Source organism: Arachis hypogaea, chromosome 14 (genome assembly GCF_003086295.3).
Source record: "Arachis hypogaea cultivar Tifrunner chromosome 14, arahy.Tifrunner.gnm2.J5K5, whole genome shotgun sequence".
Lineage (NCBI taxonomy): Eukaryota > Viridiplantae > Streptophyta > Magnoliopsida > Fabales > Fabaceae > Arachis > Arachis hypogaea.
In genome coordinates, this window is record NC_092049.1 from 73,511,334 (window position 1) to 73,524,738 (window position 13,405).

A 13,405-nucleotide genomic window follows, 5' to 3' on the forward strand; every position below is an offset into this window, starting at 1 on the left:
ATTTGTCGGTTTTCACTAGCGTCGGAATAGGATCTCTCTATCCTTTTGCACACTGTCACTGCGCCCAACATTCGTGAGTTTAAAGCTCGTCACAGTCATCCCTTCCCAGATCCTACTCGGAATACCACAGACAAGGTTTAGACTTTCTGGATCTCAAGAATGCTGCCAATTGGTTCTAGCCTATACCACGAAAGTTCTAATCTCACGGATTCGGATGCTCTGTTGTCAGGAGAGGTGATAAAAATTGTGGATTAGAGACCCAAGAAATTATACTCTGGCTGTTGTCCAATGACTACGTTGAACATCATGTAGACCGCTTGTGGTTGTCAGGCACGCTGATGAGCGGATAATTTATACGCTTTTTGGCATTGTTTTTAGTATGTTTTTAGTAGGATCTAGTTACTTTTAGGGATGTTTTCATTAGTTTTTATGTTAAATTCACATTTCTGGACTTTACTATGAGTTTGTGTGTTTTTCTGTGATTTCAGGTATTTTCTGGCTGAAATTGAGGGACTAGAGCAAAAATCGGATTCAGAGGTTGAAAAAGGACTGCTGATGCTGTTGGATTCTGACCTCCCTGCACTCAAAGTGGATTTTCCGGAGCTACAGAACTCCAAATGGCGCGCTTCCAATTGCGTTGGAAAGTAGACATCCAGGGCTTTCCAGCAATATATAATAGTCCATACTTTGGCCAAGAATTGAAGACGTAAACTGGCGTTCAACGCCAGCCTTTTGCCCAAATCTGGCGTCCAGCGCCAGAAAAGGATCCAAAACCAGAGTTGAACGCCCAAACTGGCACAGAAACTGGCGTTCAACTCCACAAATGGCCTCTGCACATGCTACACTTAAGCTCAGCCCAAACACACACCAAGTGGGCCCCGGAAGTGGATTTATACATCAATTACTTACTCATGTAAACCCTAGTAGCTAGTTTATTATAAATAGGACCTCTTACTATTGTATTAGGCATCCTGGATTGTATTTTGATCCTGTGATCTCGTTTAGGGGGCTGGCCATCTCGGCCATGCCTGGACCTTCACTTATGTATTTTCATACGGTAGAGTTTCTACACTCCATAGATTAAGGTGTGGAGCTCTGCTGTTCCTCAAAGATTAATGCAAAGTACTACTGTTTTCTATTCAATTCTTCTTATTTCTCTTCTAAGATATCCATTCGCACCAAAAAACGTGATGAAGGTGATGATTATGTGTGACGCTCATCATCCTTCTCCCTTATGAACGCGTGCCTGACAAACACTTCTGTTCTACATGAATTAAGCTAGAATGAGTATCTCTTAGATCTCCTAACCAGAATCTTCGTGGCGTAAGCTAGAATGATGGCGGCATTCAAGAGAATCCGGAAGGTCTAAACCTTGTCTGTGGTATTCCGAGTAGGATTCAATGATTGAATGACTGTGACGAGCTTCGAACTCGCGATTGCAGGGCGTTAGTGACAGACGCAAAAGGATAGTAAATCCTATTCCAGCATGATCGAGAACCGACAGATGAATAGCCGTGCCGTGACAGGGTGCGTGAGCATATTATTCACTGAGAGGATAAGATGAAGCCATTGACAAGGGTGATGCCTCCAGACGATTAGCCGTGCCGTGACAGGGCATTGGATCATTTTCCCGTGAGATGACCAAAAGTAGCCATTGACAGTGGTGATGTATCACATAAAGCCAGCCATGGAAAGGAGTAAGACTGATTGGATGAAGATAGCAAGAAAGCAGAGGTTCAGAGGAACGAAAAGCATCTCCATTCGCTTATCTGAAATTCCTACCAATGATTTACATAAGTATCTCTATCCCTATTTTATTATTTATTATTTGAAAACCACATAACCATTTATATCTGCCTGACTGAGATCTACAAGGTGACCATAGCTTGCTTCATACCAACAATCTCCGTGGGATTCGACCCTTACTCACGTAAGCTATTACTTGGACGACCCAGTGCACTTGCTGGTTAGTTGAACGGAGTTGTGTCCACACATAGAGCCACAATGAGGATTCAATACAATTATATATTGTTAATCTCACACAAGTACAAAGAACATGGAACACAATTTCGTGCATCAAGTTTTTGGCGCCGTTGCCGGGGATTGTTTTGAGTTTTCGGCAAGCTTTTGGTCCGGTAACATCAGTGCCAGATTCCCTTTTGATCCGGCAACAGCACCAAGTTTTTGGCGCCGTTGCCGGGGATTGTTTGAGTTTGGACAACTGACGGCTCATCTTGTTGCTCAGATTAGGTAATTTTCCTTTTATTTTATTTTCAAAAATTTTTCAAAAATATTTCAAAATTTTCCCACTTGTTTTCGAAAAAAAAAAATGTTTTCAAAAATATTATTTTTCTTCAAAATTTTTAAGAATGAATTCTAGTGTTTCACGAAGCATGTTGAAGCCTATCTGGCTGTAAAGCCATACCCAAACTACTTTGGGATTGGCATTCAATCACTCCAGTCCATGTAATTATATGCTAAAGCTTGGCTGGCTATTAAGCCATGCCTGACCCTTTGATTGGAGCCTTAAGACTAACATGGCAAGATTCCTGGAATTCATATTAAAAATTTTGGAATCCTTATTTTTATTTTTTTACAATAATTTTCGAAAAAATTAAAAGAAAATACAAAAAAAATTAGAAAATCATAAAAATCAAAAATATTTTTTGTGTTTCTTGTTTGAGTCTTGAGTCATGTTATAAGTTTGGTGTCAATTGCATATGCATCTTGCATTTTTTCGAAAATATCATGCATTAATAGTGTTCTTCATGATCTTCAAGTTGTTCTTGGTAAGTCTTCTTGTTTGATCTTGATGATTTTTTGTTTTGTGTCTTTTATTGTTTTTCATATGCATTCTTGAATTCTTAGTGTCTAAGCATTAAAGAATTCTAAGTTTGGTGTCTTGCATGTTTTCTTTACATTAAAATTTTTCAAAATTGTGTCTATGATGTTCATCTTAACATTCATAGTGTTCTTGGTGTTCATCTTGACATTCATAGCATTCTTGCATGCATTCATTGTTTTGATCTAAAAATTTCATGCATTGCATAATTTTCACGTTTTCATAAAAATTCAAAAAATCAAAAAAATATCTTTCCTTTTTTCTCTCATCAAATTTGAAAATTTGAGTTGACTTTTTCAAAAATTTTTAAAATCAAATTGTTTCTCATGAGTCAAATCAAATTTTCAATTTGAAAATCTTATCTTTTTCAAAATCTTTTTCAAAAAATCAAATCTTTTTCAAAATTCTTAGTTATTTTCGAAAATTCCAAAAATATTTTTCAAAAATCTTTTTCTTATTTTTATATCAAATTTTCGAAAATAACATAATCAATTAATGTTTTGATTCAAAAATTTGAAGTTTGTTACTTGCTTGTTAAGAAAGATTCAAACTTTAAGTTCTAGAATCATATCTTGTGATTTCTTGTGAATCAAGTCATTAATTGTGATTTTAAAAATCAAATCTTTTTCAAAACTAATTTCTATCATATCTTTTCAAAAATATCTTCTTATCTTATCTTTTTCAAAAAGTTGATTTCAAAATATCTTCTCTAACTTCCTATCTTCTTATCTTTTCAAAATTTGTTTCAACTAACTAACTAACTTTTTGTTTGTTTCTTAACTTTTTCAAAACTACCTAACTAACTCTCTCTCTCTAATTTTCGAAAATATCTCCCTCTTTTTCAAAAATTTCTTTTTAATTAACTAATTATTTTTATTTTCTAGTTTTGATTTAAAAAATTTTCGAAAATTACTAACATTTTTCAAAAACCATTTTCGAAAATCACTAACTCTTTTTCAAAATAATTTTCGAAAATTATCCCTCCCCCATCTCATTCTATTTATTCATTCATATCCTAACATCTCATTTCACCTCTCTTCCATCCTCACAGTTGTGTTTCTTCCATTATATTACATTCTTTGTCTCCCCCTCTTCTTCCACTCACACAGGAATCCCTATACTGTGGTATAAAGGATCTCCATTATTATTATTATTTTTCTGTGCCTTCTTCCTTGTCATATGAGCAGGAGCAAGGATAAGAACATTCTTGTGGAAGCAGATCCAGAACCTGAAAGGACTCTGAAGAGAAAATTAAGAGAAGCTAAAATACAACAATCCAGAGATAACCTTTCAGAATTTTTCGAACAGGAAGAGGAGATGGCAGCCGAAAATAATAATAATATAAGGAAGATGCTTGGTGACTTTACTGCACCTAATTCCAATTTACATGGAAGAAGCATCTCCATTCCTGCCATTGGAGCAAACAACTTTGAGCTGAAATCTCAGTTAGTTTCTCTGATGCAGCAGAACTGCAAGTTTCATGGACTTCCATCTGAAGATCCTTTTCAGTTCTTAACTGAGTTCTTGCAGATATGTGATACTGTTAAGACTAATGGAGTAGATCCTGAAGTCTACAGGCTCATGCTTTTCCCTTTTGCTGTAAGAGACAGAGCTAGATTATGGTTGGATTCTCAACCCAAAGACAACCTGAACTCTTGGGATAAGCTGGTCACGGCTTTCTTAGCCAAGTACTTTCCTCCTCAAAAGCTGAGCAAGCTTAGAGCTGATGTTCAAACCTTCAGACAGAAAGAAGGTGAATCTCTCTATGAAGCTTGGGAAAGATACAAACAATTGACCAAAAAGTGTCCTTCTGACATGCTTTCAGAATGGACCATCTTGGATATATTCTATGATGGTCTGTCTGAGTTATCTAAGATGTCATTGGATACCTCTGTAGGTGGATCCATTCACCTAAAGAAAACGCCTGCAGAAGCTCAAGAACTCATTAACATGGTTGCTAATAACCAGTTCATGTACACTTCTGAAAGGAATCCTGTGAATAATGGGACGCCTATGAAGAAGGGAGTTCTTGAAGTTGATACTCTGAATGCCATATTGGCTCAGAACAAAATATTGACTCAGCAAGTCAATATGATTTCTCAGAGTCTGCATGGAATGCAAGCTGCATCCAACAGTACTCAAGAGGCTTCTCCTGAAGAAGAAGCCTATGATCCTGAGAACCCTGCAATAGCAGAGGTGAATTACTTAGGTGAACCTTATGGAAACACCTATAACTCAACATGGAGAAATCATCCAAATTTCTCATGGAAGGATCAAAAGCCCCAACAAGGCTTTAATAATGGTGGAAGAAACAGGTTCAGCAATAGCAAGCCTTTTCCATCATCAACTCAGCAACAGACAGAGAACTCTGAACAAAATGCTTCTAATTTAGCAAATCTAGTCTCTGATCTATCTAAGGCCACTGTAAGTTTCATGAATGAAACAAGGTCTTCCATTAGAAAGCTGGAAGCACAAGTGGGCCAGCTGAGTAAAAGGATCACTGAAATCCCTCCTAGTACTCTCCCAAGCAATACAGAAGAGAACCCAAAAGGAGAGTGCAAGGCCATTGACATAAGCACCATGGCCGAACCTCTGAGGAGAGGAGAGGACGTGAATCCTAAGGAGGAAGACCTCCTGGGACGTCCAGTGGTCAATAAGGAGCTTCCCTCTGAGGAACCAAAGGACTCTGAGGCTCATCTAGAGACCATAGAGATTCCATTGAACCTCCTTATGCCCTTCATGAGCTCTGATGAGTATTCCTCTTCTGAAGAGAATGAGGATGTCACTAAAGAGCAAACTGCCAAGTTTCTTGGTGCAATCATGAAGCTGAATGCCAAATTGTTTGGCATTGATGCTTGGGAAGTTGAACCTCCCTTGTCCATCAATGAACTAAGTGATCTGGATCAACTGACATTGCCTCAGAAGAGACAGGATCCTGGAAAGTTCATAATACCCTGTACCATAGGCACCATGATCTTTAAGGCTCTGTGTGACCTTGGTTCAGGAATAAACCTCATGCCCCTCTCTGTAATAGAGAAACTGAGAATCTATGAGGTGCAAGCTGCTAAAATCTCATTAGAGATGGCAGACAGCTCAAGAAGACAGGCTTATGGACAAGTAGAGGACGTGTTAGTAAAGGTTGAAGGCCTTTACATCCCTGCTGATTTCATAGTCCTGGATACTGGAAAGGAAGAGGATGAATCCATCATCCTAGGAAGACCTTTCCTGGCCACAGCAAGAGCTGTGATTGATGTTGACAGAGGTGAAATAGTTCTTCAATGGAATGAGAACTCCCTTGTATTCAAAACTCAAGGATCTCCCTCTGCAACCATGCGGAGGAAGCAGAAAAAGCTTCTCTCCAAGCAGAGTCAACCAGAGCCCCCACAGTCAAACTCTAAGTTTGGTGTTGGGAGGCCACAACCAAACTCTAAGTTTGGTGTTGAACTCCCATATCCAAACTCTAAGTTTGGTGTTGGAGAGTCTCAACAAAGCTCTGCACATCTGTGAGGCTCCATGAGAGCTCACTGTCAAGCTATTGACATTAAAGAAGCGCTTGTTGGGAGGCAACCCAATGTTTATCTAATTCTTATTTTTATTGTTCTTCATGTTTTCTTAGGTTCATGATCATGTGGAGTCACAAAATAAATATAAAAATTGAAAACGGAATCAAAAACAGCAGAAGAAAAATCACACCCTGGAGGAGCATCTGCCTGGCGTTCAAACGCTAGACAGAGCATAGTTCTGGCGCTGAACGCCCAGAATGGGAGCATCCTGGTGCTGAACGCCCAGAACAAGCATGGTTCTGGCGTTCAACGCCAGAAATGGCAGCAAATGGGCGTTGAACGCCCAAAATGGGCACCAACCTGGCGCTGAACGCCCAGAGTTGTGTGCAAGGGCATTTTGCATGCCTAAATTGGTGCAGGGATGTAAATGCCTTGACACCTCAGGATCTGTGGACCCCACAGGATCCCCACCTACCTCCACTCACTTCTTCTCACCACTCTCTTCTCAATCATCCTCTATTCCCAATAAACACTCCTCCCTTCTGTCTTCCATTTACCACTCACACCCATACACCCACTTACCTTCAAAAATTCAACATCTCTTCCCCACCCAATCCCACCCATAAGGCCGAATACACACAGCCATCCATCTCCTCCATATCCTCTTCTTCTTCTATTCTTTCTTCTTTTGATCGAGGGCGAGCAACATTCTAAGTTTGGTGTGGTAAAAAGCATAGCTTTTTTGTTTTTTTTCCATAACCATTGATGGCACCTAAGGCCAGAGGAGCCTCTAGAAAGAGGAAAGGGAAGACAAAAGCTTCCATCAAGGGTCTATAGCTCAGTGGTAGAACATTTGACTGCAAATCAAGAGATCCCTGAGATACCTCAGGGGATACATTTTCTTCCACACAATTATTGGAAGCAATTAAGGGTGGAACATCAAGAGCACTCCATCATCCTTCATGAAATCAGAGAAGATCTAAAAGCAATGAAGGAGGAGCAGCAAAGACAAGGAAGAGACATAGAAGAGCTCAAGGACATCACTAAGGTGGACTCATTCCTTGTTCTTACTTTCTCTGTTTTTCATTTTCTATGTTATGTGCTTATCTATGTTTGTGTCTTCATTACATGATCATTAGTAGTAGTAACTATGTCTTAAAGTTATAAATGTCCTATGAATCCATCACCTCTCTTAAAAAAAAAAATGTTTTAATTCAAAAGAAAAAGAAGTACATGAGTTTCGAATTTATCCTTGAACTTAGCTTAATTATATTGATGTGGTGACAATGCTTCTTGTTTTCTGAATGTATGCTTGAACAGTGCATATGTCTTTTGAAGTTGTTGTTTAAGAATGTTAAATATGTTGGCTCTTGAAAGAATGATGACTAGGAGACATGTTATTTGATAATCTGAAAAATCATAAAAATGATTCTTGAAGCAAGAAAAAGCAGCAAAGAACAAAGCTTGCAGAAAAAAAATAGGCGAAAAAAAAAATAAAAAAAAAATATATAGAAAGAAAAAGAAAAAGCAAGCAGAAAAAGCCAATAACCCTTAAAACCAAAAGGCAAGGGCAAATAAAAAGGATCCCAAGGCTTTGAGCATCAGTGGATAGGAGGGCCTAAAGGAATAAAATCCTGGTCTAAGCGGCTAAACCAAGCTGTCCCTAACCATGTGCTTGTGGCGTGTAGGTGTCAAGTGAAAACTTGAGACTGAGCGGTTAAAGTCAAGGTCCAAAGCAAAAACAAAGAGTGTGCTTAAAAACCCTGGACACCTCTAATTGGGGACTTTAGCAAAGCTGAGTCACAATCTGAAAAGGTTCACCCAATTATGTGTCTGTGGCATTTATGTATCCGGTGGTAATACTGGAAAACAAAGTGCTTAGGGCCACGGCCAAGACTCATAAAGAAGCTGTGTTCAAGAATCATCATACTGAACTAGGAGAGTCAATAACACTATTCGAAATCTGAAGTTCCTATAGATGCCAATCATTCTGAACCTCAATGGATAGAGTGAGATGCCAAAACTATTCAAGAGGCAAAAAGCTATAAGTCCCGCTCATATGATTGAAGCTCTGTTTCATTGATAGTTTGGAATTTATAGTATATTCTCTTCTTTTTATCCTATTTGATTTTCAGTTGCTTGGGGACAAGCAACAATTTAAGTTTGGTGTTGTGATGAGCGGATAATTTATACGCTTTTTGGCATTGTTTTTAGTATGTTTTTAGTAGGATCTAGTTACTTTTAGGGATGTTTTCATTAGTTTTTATGTTAAATTCACATTTCTGGACTTTACTATGAGTTTGTGTGTTTTTCTGTGATTTCAGGTATTTTCTGTCTGAAATTGAGGGACTTGAGCAAAAATCGGATTCAGAGGTTGAAAAAGGACTGCTGATGCTGTTGGATTCTGACCTCCCTGCACTCAAAGTGGATTTTCTGGAGCTACAGAACTCCAAATGGCGCGCTTCCAATTGCGTTGGAAAGTAGACATCCAGGGCTTTCCAGAAATATATAATAGTCCATAATTTGGCCAAGAATTGACGACGTAAACTGGCGTTCAACGCCAGCCTTCTGCCCAAATCTGGCGTCCAGCGCCAGAAAAGGATCCAAAACCAGAGTTGAACGCCCAAACTGGCACAGAAACTGGCGTTCAACTCCACAAATGGCCTCTGCACATGCTAAACTTAAGTTCAGCCCAAACACACACCAAGTGGGCCCCGGAAGTGGATTTATACATCAATTACTTACTCATGTAAACCCTAGTAGCTAGTTTATTATAAATAGGACCTCTTACTATTGTATTAGGCATCCTGGATTGTATTTTGATCCTGTGATCTCGTTTAGGGGGCTGGCCATCTCGGCCATGCCTGGACCTTCACTTATGTATTTTCATACGGTAGAGTTTCTACACTCCATAGATTAAGGTGTGGAGCTCTGCTGTTCCTCAAAGATTAATGCAAAGTACTACTGTTTTCTATTCAATTCTTCTTATTTCTCTTCTAAGATATCCATTCGCACCAAAGAACGTGATGAAGGTGATGATTATGTGTGACGCTCATCATCCTTCTCCCTTATGAACGCGTGCCTGACAAACACTTCTGTTCTACATGAATAAAGCTAGAATGAGTATCTCTTAGATCTCCTAACCAGAATCTTCGTGGCGTAAGCAAGAATGATGGCGGCATTCAAGAGAATCCGGAAGGTCTAAACCTTGTCTGTGGTATTCCGAGTAGGATTCAATGATTGAATGACTGTGACGAGCTCCAAACTCGCGATTGCAGGGCGTTAGTGACAGACGCAAAAGGATAGTAAATCCTATTCCAGCATGATCGAGAACCGACAGATGAATAGCCGTGCCGTGACAGGGTGCGTGAGCATATTATTCACTGAGAGGATAAGATGAAGCCATTGACAAGGGTGATGCCTCCAGACGATTAGCCGTGCCGTGACAGGGCATTGGATCATTTTCCCGTGAGATGACCGAAAGTAGCCATTGACAGTGGTGATGTATCACATAAAGCCAGCCATGGAAAGGAGTAAGACTGATTGGATGAAGATAGCAGGAAAGCAGAGGTTCAGAGGAACGAAAAGCATCTCCATTCGCTTATCTGAAATTCCTACCAATGATTTACATAAGTATCTCTATCCCTATTTTATTATTTATTATTCGAAAACCACATAACCATTTATATTTGCCTGACTGAGATCTACAAGGTGACCATAGCTTGCTTCATACCAACAATCTCCGTGGGATTCGACCCTTACTCACGTAAGGTATTACTTGGACGACCCAGTGCACTTGCTGGTTAGTTGAACGGAGTTGTGTCCACACATAGAGCCACAATGAGGATTCAATACAATTATATATTGTTAATCTCACACAAGTACAAAGAACATGGAACACAATTTCGTGCATCACACGCAGATCTTGGCAAAGCGAGTAACAAAGATAGTGGGTGATTGTCACAGGTCACTCCTTCATTCTAACTTAACTGAATTAAGTACGAGAGTATATCTTGGCGAAGAAGTAAGCGTGAATTGAAAGAGAAATAATAGTACTTGCATTAATTTATGAAGGACAGCAGAGCTCCGCACCTTAATCTATGAGGTGTAGAAACTCCACCGTAGAAAATACATAAGAGAAAAAGGTCTAGGCATGGCCGAATGGCCAGCCTCCAAGTCCAAGGATAGTATAAGTCTAAGGACTAAACGTCCAGAGATGCGAATACAATAGTAAAAAGTGCTATTGATACTAAAATAGTTACTAGGATTACAAAAAATAAGTAACTAAGTTCAGATAGTGCAGAAATCCAATTTCGGGGCCCACTTGGTGTGTGCTTGGGCTGAGCATTGAAGCTTTCACGTGCATAGGCCATTCTTGGAGTTAAACGCTAGCTTGGGTGCCAGTTTTGGCGTTTAACTCCAGTTCTGGTGCCAGTTCTGGCGTTTTACGCCAGAAAAAGAGTCTCTGGTGTGCGTTTGGACACCAGTTTGGGCCATCAAATCTCGGAAAAAGTATGGACTATTATACATTTCTGAAAAGCCCAAGATGTCTACTTTCCAAAGCAATTGACAGAGGGCCAATTGGGCTTTTTTAGCTCTAGAAAATCCACTTCGAATGCAGGAGGGTCAGAATCCAACAGCATTTGCAGTCCTTTCTCGGCCTCTGAATCAGACTTTTGCTCAGGTCCCTCAATTTCAGCCAGAAAATTCCTGAAATTATAGAAAAACACACAAACACATAGTAAAGTCTAGAAATGTGATTTTTGCATAAAAACTAATAAAAATATAATAAAAAGTAACTAAAACATATTAAAAACTATGTAAAAACAATGCCAAAAAGGGTATAATTTATCCGCTCATCAAACATCCTTCCAAGCATTTCATCAAACACTTGGAAGGTATAAAAGGAAAGCATAGTAAAATTGCAAGGAAAGTAAATCTACACTACTCAATTGCAAGAAACTAAACAACAACAAATCAAATGAACAATAAAGGAAATCAAAATATGCATTGCATTAAAAAGAAATAGAAGAACAAAAGTGCATCACATAAAAGTAGAGAATTACAAGAATTAAATGCTAAACTAAAGAGAAGAGATGTAGAAGAAGAAGAATTACAAAAGGAAAAGTGAATCAAAGCATGAAATTAAACCTAGATCTAAGAGTTCATAATCTACATCTAACCTAATCCTAATCCTAGAGAGAAGTGAGAGCTTCTCTCTCTATAACTAACTAATACTCTCTCTAATGTGTGTAGTGGTGTCTATGATGTCTTCCCCTTCATTCCTTGGTCTATTTAGCCTTTTTCCGCTAAAAACCCAGCTCCAAATGGGGCCAGAAACCCTCCAAAATCGCTAGGCACGAGTTCTTCTTTAAAAATCATGTGGGCCTTCGGCGCTTACGTGCACAGTGCGCGTATGCATCCCTGGAGTATTTCGCAATCCGCACGTAGGCGCATTGTGTGCGGCGCGCCCATGGGCTTTTTCCAAATCTTTGGCTTTTCATGATTTCTCTACTTTGTATGTTTTCCTTCCACTCCTTTGATCCTTTCCTAGCCCTTTTCAATCTGAAATCACTAGCAAACACATCAAGGCATCTAGTGGAATCAAAGGGAGATAAAAATCATCAAATTAAAGGTCTAAAAAGCATGTTTTCATATTTAAGCACAAATAAGGAGACAATCACAAAATCATGCTATTTCATTGAATAAATGTGAGAAAAGGTTAATAAAATGCTCTAAATTTAACACAAGATAAACCCTAAAAATGGGGTTTATCAACCTCCCCACACTTGAACCTTAGCATGTCGTCATGCTAAACCAAGAATGAAGCAAAGGGTATGAGATTTATTCAATGCAACTAAACTATCTAAATGCAAACTATCTAAATGCAACTAACTATATGAATGCAAATGCTTGGCCAAAACAACTCAACTTCCAAGAGAACATATATAAGCATAAAGGCTAGAGTAATTAGAATCAAAATCCAACCCACAATTGAATTGAATTATCAAAAATAGTTTACAAACTTGCATGAATAGAATGATGGTGACGAATACATGCAATTGAGCAATCGAACCCTCACCGGATGTCTATCCGCTTTAGTCACTCAAGTGTTTAGGGGTTGATTCACTCAATTCTTCCCTAATCATGCTTTCCAAAATTTGTTCTTCATCTAACAATCAACAATTATTCAATGCATGCATACAAATATCATGAGGGCTTTTCCATAAGGTTATAATGGGGCTAGGGTCAAGGTAGGATTATATATGGGTAAGTGGACTAGGATTTGAATCTTTGATTAGCCCAAACTTTCCCCCCTAACCTATATAATACCCTATACAATTAAGTACTAACCTAAACTACCCATCCTTCACTTTTCACATACTCATGCATTTTCTTTTGATTTTCACAACTGGTGCACGAAATCACAATCACACTTTTGCAATTCTGCACAACTAACCAGCAAGTGCACTGGGTCGTCCAAGTAATACCTTACGTGAGTAAGGGTCGATCCCACTGAGATTGTCGGTTTGAAGCAAGCTATGGTTATCTTGTAACTCTTAGTTAGGATATCAATAATAATTCTCAGTTTTAATTGGAATGAGTAAAAGAACATGAATTAAATAATACTTGTTATGCAGTAATAGAGAACAGGTTGAAATTTTGGAGATGCTCTGTCTTCTGAATCTCTGCTTTCCTACTGTCTTCTTCTTCACGCACGTAAGTCTCCTTCCATGGCAAGCTGTATGTTGGGGGATCACCGTTGTCAATGGCTACCGTCCGTCCTCTTAGTGAAAATGGTCCAAATGCGCTGTCACTGCACGGCTAATCATCTGTCGATTCTTACTCATGTTGGAATAGGATCTATTGATCCTTTTGCGTTTGTCACTACGCCCAACACTCGCGAGTTTGAAGCTTGTCACAGTCATTCCTTCCCGAATTCTACTCGGAATACTACAGACAAGTTTTAGACATTCTGGATCTCAAGGATGTTGCCAATTGATTTTAGCTTATACCATGAAGACTCCGATCTCACAGATTCGAATGCTCTGTTGTTAGG

The 13,405-nt window shown here is 38.9% G+C and overlaps 1 non-coding gene across 1 annotated transcript; it reads right to left on the bottom strand.

Annotated features, from left to right (window-relative positions):
• Nucleotides 1–4,555: 4,555 nt before the first annotated feature.
• On the bottom strand, nt 4,556–4,663 carry LOC112746085 (small nucleolar RNA R71). Its single transcript, XR_003173985.1, has one exon. It is a non-coding gene; the product is annotated as a small nucleolar RNA R71 (small nucleolar RNA).
• Between the last annotated feature and the right edge of the window lie 8,742 nt (nt 4,664–13,405).